This window comes from Eriocheir sinensis, chromosome 18 (assembly GCF_024679095.1).
Source record: "Eriocheir sinensis breed Jianghai 21 chromosome 18, ASM2467909v1, whole genome shotgun sequence".
In the NCBI taxonomy this organism is placed as follows: domain Eukaryota; kingdom Metazoa; phylum Arthropoda; class Malacostraca; order Decapoda; family Varunidae; genus Eriocheir; species Eriocheir sinensis.
The window spans coordinates 8495201-8502324 of NC_066526.1; positions in this window are offsets into that span (position 1 = coordinate 8495201).

Genomic DNA, 7124 nt, shown 5'->3' on the forward strand with positions numbered 1-7124 from the left:
TTACAGATCGCAGACCTACCACACGTGACAAATCGATTTGTTATATAACATCCTCCATTCAACGCCTGTGGTGGGAGCTATTTCTACGAAAAACTGAGAAGCTGATATCCTTCAAGGTTAGGAGCTACAGAGGAGTGCACTTGAGATGCACGTTCACCATATCCCGGCTGCATCATGACACAGAAATAAACAATTTCCTTCCGATTATCGAAGGAACTAAGTCGACCACTTTGGCGCATATTGTTGATACTGTTTCTTGTTTTAATAATTCAAGAAGCGTGGTAGAAGGTAACCAAGATCTTTCATACAGCGGCTTCATTGTGGACACTCCTCTGAGACATACAGCTTTTAAGAGGATATTTTTTTTCACAACAAAGGAGACGGCTCAACGGCAACAAGGAGTGCAAAAAAAAAAAAAAAAAGCCCGCTACTCACCGCTCCATAATACACAAAAGTAAAGAGTGGCCAAAAGAGAGGTCAATTTAGGGTAGAGAGGTGTCTTGATACACACTTCTTGAAAGAGGTTAAGTCATAGGCAGGAGGAAATGCAGACGAAGGAAGGCTGTTCCAGAATTTACGAGTGAAAGGGTCGAAAGAGTGAAGATGCTGGTTAACTCTTACATAAGGGGTTTGGGCAGTATAGGGATGAGCTAGAGTAGAAAGTCGAGTGTAGCGGGCCCGTGGGAGGGGGGTTAGGCATGCAGTTAGCAAGTTCAGAAGAGCAGTCAGCATGAAAATATCGACAGAAGATAGAAAGAGAGGCAACATGGGGGCGGAATTTAAGAGGTAGAAGACTGTCAGTATGAGGAGGGGAGCTGATGAGACGAAGAGCCCTTGGCCCGTACCAAGTCATGAAGGTCGAGCCGCGTACCTTCCCTTCGACAATGTAGGCACGGCCTCAGACCGCGCCTTTAATCCTTATCACAAGTCGCTCGGGAAGGTAAATGCACATACACATACTGCAACCTTCTTTTCACCTACCAGATCTTATGTACGCACAAACATACAAATACACAGTGTTATTCATGGAGATATAATACCTCCATGGTGTTATTACAGCCATAATATTGTCCGTTTCATTCCGTCTGTCCACTCGTGAACGTAGATGTGGCACCTGCGCATTGTGAGTTTGTGATTGCGTGAAGATCGATTGAATGTTTGTGTATACAAAAAATCCTCAAACCATCGTATATGAACCGCAAACAGAAGATTTGCATCTATAATATACCATACAAGGAAACGAAGAAACAACTTTGTATATCAAACAGTATAGTTTGATCATACTCGAACGATCTATAGCCTTTCAGATACTCATATTTCATCTCATTAAGGGATATAAAGTGACATACGACTCTGCAAGTGTCTATACATGAGGAATATTGATGTTGCATGTATAAATAACTTGGGTAGCCTAATATATTCGAAATAGCCTAGCATCGCATTTAACAGTTATTATTTATTATTTCATGTTTTTTTCCATTATTAATAGTTATTTGCATGCAGTAAATTGTTAAGATACCCTTTGTTTGCACTTGCAGAGCCAAATGTCTTAACTGAAATGAGAAAGAATTTGAAAAAACATAGATCGTTAGAGAATGTGAGCCACGAAGGTTCCCGCCAGGCTGGTACCTCTGTGCTTTGAAGGCGCGTGCTGTTGTAAACAAGACAAACATATTCGCTGCAGCTATAATATATGACTTTCCAATTAGGGAAAATATTTTCTCAGGTTGTTTTAACTGAACCGCAACTATTTGCCACGCCAAATTTGGAAAATAAACATATTTTTCCTCGAAGGTCTGAGGGAAGACACAGGGTAGACCTTGCCTTCCCTTCGTCTCTCCCGCAGACCTTCGTTCCAAAAATGCTAGTGACTATAGGTACGCACCGTCCTTCCTTTCGATCTTCGTCGCTAAACCTTCGTGACGCTTGGTACGGGCCTTTGACTCTACTTTGGAGCCCCCCCACACATGTGATGCATACTTCAGACGAGGGCGGACAAAGCCCCTGTATATGGACAGTATCTGTGCGGGGGAGAAAACTGGCGGAGACGATACAGAACGCCCAACGTCGAGTAAGCTGATTTAGTGGGAGAGGAGATATGAAGTTTCCAGTTAAGATTTTGAGTTAAGGATAGACTGAGGATGTTTAGTGTAGGAGAAAGTGACAGCTGAGTGTTGTCGAAGAATAGGGGATAGGTGTTTGGAAGATTGTGTCGAGTTGATAGGTGAAAAAATTGAGTTTTTGAGACGTTGAAGGACACCAGGCTCTTCTTGCCCCAATCGGAAATGATAGTAAGGTCTTAGGTTAAGCATTCTGAAGCCTCCAGCCTGGAATCGTCTAGTCCCTGTTGGGCTGGCCGTCTATCAAAAGAAGTTGAGAAATGCAGAGTAGAGTCATCGGCGTAAGAATGGATAGGACAGTTCACATTGGAAAGATCATCAATGAACAGCAAAAAGAGAATGGGAGATAGAATAGAGCCCTGAGGAACACCACTGTTGAAAGTTTTAGAGGAAGAACAGTGGCCGTCTACTACAGCAGTGATAGATCGGTCAGAGAGGAAACCGGAGATAAAGGTACAGACAGATGGATTGAAACCGTAGGAGGGTAGTTTGGAAAGTAAAGATTTGTGCCAGACCATATCAAAGGCTTTTGGTATGTCTAGGGCAACTGAGAAAGTTTCACCGAAACGACTAAGAGAGGATGACCAAGAGTTAGTTAAGAGAGCAAGAAGATCGCCTGTAGAACGCCACTTGCGGAACTCATACTGGCGATCAGATAGATCGATACATGAATATAGTAGATACATGAATATAGTATTCATGTATCAACTCTCCTGTATTCTCTGATCAGTATTACTATTAGTTCTGTTGCAATTATTACTGATGCTAGTATTATTGCTACCACTGCTGCTGTTGCTACTGTTGCTGTTACTATTACTACTGTTTCTAATGCTGCTGTTACTACTTTTACTACTAATACTACCACTAATAATATTATTACTGTTGCTACTATTGCTATTTCTGCCTCTATTTCTTCCGCTAATACTGCTACTGCTATTACTACCACTACTACTGCTTCTACTACTACTACTGGTACTACTACGTTACTACTACTGCTTTTGATCCCTCTACTGCTACTACTGCTCCCACTGCTGCTGCTGGTACTACTACTACTAATATTACTTCTAGCATCATTACCACTTCTACTACTACACTACTGTGTAGTACTGTGACTACCACCACCACTTCTACTACATATACTACTACTGCTCTTACTACTATTATTTCCATTTCTACTGCTATAATTGCTGTTGTTGCTAGCATCAACTTTTTTTTATTAATCTATTACCCTTTTCATGATGCCCATAAATGATGCTAACATCTTCCCTTTGCTATGGTTAGTGGTGAAGATCTTTTGGACTATTTAGATTTTTACAACGATTTCCAGAATCTAATGAGTATTTTGACCCATTTATTGTATAAGATACGGATTATAACAACGACCTTGATGTTAATCAGTTTTACTTGCGTTCAAGAAATGTAGACTTTACGCATTCTGAATATATATTTCTTCATTGACTACCTTTATTAAATTGTGATACTATTATCAGCTTACTAACAATGAACATTAGATCAGTTTCCACAAACTTTCACTATTTTGTAGACACTGTCTTATCAAGCCATATAAATGTTGATGTATTAGGTTTTACTGAAACCAGATCAGACGCAGACATACTGCCGGAATATGAATTGTTTACCAATAACAGAAACAGATGTGGTGGTGGTGTGGCAGTGTACATCTCCAGGAAATTTAGGTCTTCTAAGGTAAATGAATATACTAAGCTAGAAACTTATATTGAAAGCTTGGGTATAGAAGCAAAATTTAATGGCAAAATATATTTGTTCATATGTGTTTATAGACCTCTACAATACAATATTAAGGATTTTCTAAATTCACTTTAATGAAATGGTAACTCTTATAAAAGATTTTAAAAAATAGTGATCTGTTTTTCTTTGGAGACCTGAATTTTAGATATATTACATTATAATAATAACAATAATGTGCAAGAATTTATTAATTTGATGTATAGCTATTCTCTATTTCCTTTAACAACTAAGCCAACACAAGTAACTGCCACCTCAGCCACTCTAATAGATCATAATTGGTCATCACAAATAGAGCATAATGTCGGGAGTTACATACTTACAACAGATAATAATTTCTTTGTTCAAAGGTGATGATTCTTTGCAGTGCCAACCTACTTACAGTACAAAAAGAACATTATCTCTTTGTGCCATCGAAAGATTCAGTACATTTCTAACAAATGTTGATTGGTCAGATGTTTTTAGTTGTACATGTCCTAATAATTCGTATAATTTATTTTATAACAGATTTAAAAACCATTATGATAACTGCTTCCCAGAAAAGATAATTAAAATTAATCGCAAAAGCGAACGCAGTCCTCACCTTACCCCAGCATTACTTATTAGCATAAAAGAAAAAGAAAATAGACTCGAAAAATTAGCATATAAATGGCCATTAACCTTTAGAGAACAAAACAGAGTATACAGAAATAAATTAACATCACTTTTAAAAACAGCAAAAAGAAAGTTTCATCAGGACCAACTTGTAAATAATCACGGTAACCCGAAATCTCACTGGAAGACAATAAATAACTTACTTGGTAGATCTGGAGGCGCCATAAAGCAATCAATAGGATTAAAACCTTTTTGTAATGATATTCCAAATAAATTCAATGAATATTTCTTGCAGGTTGGGGGACAAAACCATATTCTAGGAGATGAATTCAGGATGTATTTACACAGACCACCCATGTACTCGTAACTCGTTGTTCTTTTCACCTTTTACGCAAGTTGAAATTGAAAATTATCAAACGGCACTAAAGCCCTCTTCTTATGATAACGTTTATCCCACTGTTTTGAAACATACAGCTAATATTGTTTTCCTACCATTAACACATATAATTAATCTTATTCTAAAGAAGGAAATCTTTCCTGATAAATAAAAAAAAAGCCAAAGTAGTTCCACTATTTAATCTGGGAATAGAAATATTATAAACAATTACAGACCCATATCCATTCTTCCTGCCTTTTGTAAAGTATTCGAAAAAGTCATTACTACCCGTCTTATTAATTTCATTAAGAAAAACAATCTACTTTCATTATGTCAGCATGGCTTCAGTTCGGGTCGCTCAACCGAATCTGCCATTTTTCAATTTTCTTCGAATGTTTAGAAATATTTAGATAAAAAACATTATTTAATCGGTATTTTTTTTTTTTTAGATCTTTCCAAAGCTTTTGATTCTTTAAGTCACAAAATTCTTCTTAGCAAACTAAATAGTTTTGGTGCCAGGTGGGTTCCTTTATAATTATTTGAAAGTTATTTAACAAATAGATCTCCGGCTGTTTATCGCAATTCAACTTACTCTTGTCCTAAACCAATCAGCAAAGGTGTACCTCTGGGATCAATTTAAGGGCCGGTACTTTTTTGTATATATTAATGACATTATAAACGCAAGTCATAAATTTAAGTACACCATATACGCAGACGATACAAATTATTGCTTGATGACGAGGACATATATAGTTTACATTTTAACTTTAACATTGAATTAGATGCTATTAATAAGTGGATTAAAAATAATGATTTAAACTTAAATGTTTTCAAAACAAACTATTCAATATTTCAGAATCGATCCGTAAAACTTGACTTTCCACCTGTGAGTCTAGAGGGAACAATACTACAACGAGTGTCGCAAACTAAATTCCTTAGTGTCTATATAGATGCATGCAAATATTAATTGGAATAATCAAATTACTTCAGTTGCAACTAAATTATACAAGATGTTTGGTATCATATATAGAGTTAGAGATAACCTGACACAAGAAGCACTTATTAGCATCTACTATACTTTGTGTTTTCCTCATCTAATCTATTATGTTTCTGTATGGGCCTGTACGTGGCACTCCTTCCTTAAAAAAATAACAATAGTTCAAAATAATATCTTCAGATGCCTGCTTTACATGAATAAATTTGAATCGACACTACATATACTTTCCACAAACAAACCCCTTACTTTCAAAAACATTCACACATACTTTTTATTATTATTTATTTACAAAAGTATCACACAGAATCATGAATCACAACCTTTCAGATTGGTTAACATATCTCACAGCACTAGTAGTAATAATGTTAATTTAATCTGCCCACAGTTTAGAACTGCTCCTTTCAACAATAGTGTGTTATGCTCCGGCCCTAACCTTTGGAATTCTTTGTCTATTGAAATTAAGACTCTTGTTAACAATGGCACCTTGTCTCCATTTAAAAGACATGTAAAAATACATTTATTCAATCTTCAAACAATTAGTGACGAAAATATGCAATATATAATTAAGTTAAACGGTAACATTAATTATTGTAGTTATTGGCATTATTCTTATTATTATTGTTTTATTATTATTATTATTATTATTATTATTATTATTATTATTATTATTATTATTATTATTATTATTATTATTATTATTATTACTTAGCATAATATATGTATGTTAGTTTACAATGACACAAAACAATATTTATGTATAATATTTATCTTAGACATAATGTATGTATATATGTTAAGTTCACAATGTCAAAATATTTATGAAATAAATAATTACCTTACACAGCATTCACAAGCATAAAAAAAATCGTATTTAAAATCCGTCTGCCGGAAAGCCTTGGCTTGGCAGGCTGTGTCAATGTCCTTTGTACATATATATCTCAACATATTAAATGTAAAGAAATTACTTGTAATTTAATGGCAATAAATATTACTTACCTACTTACTTACCTACTATAGAAGGTCAGAAGTGGAAAGGTGCTTTTGAATCTTCCGGTTAAGGATTGATTCAAAAGCTTTAGATAGACAGGAAAGTAAAGCTATAGGGCGGTAGTTTAAGGGAACATAAGAACATAGGGAAACTGCAAGAGGCCGGGTGGCCTACACAGGGCAGCTCCAGAATCCCCCCCACTACTCACGATGGGTGAGGTGTAGTTACAGGGGTTACAGGTAGAGGCTTGATCCTCGTTATACCGGCGGTACTAGCACGCATCCA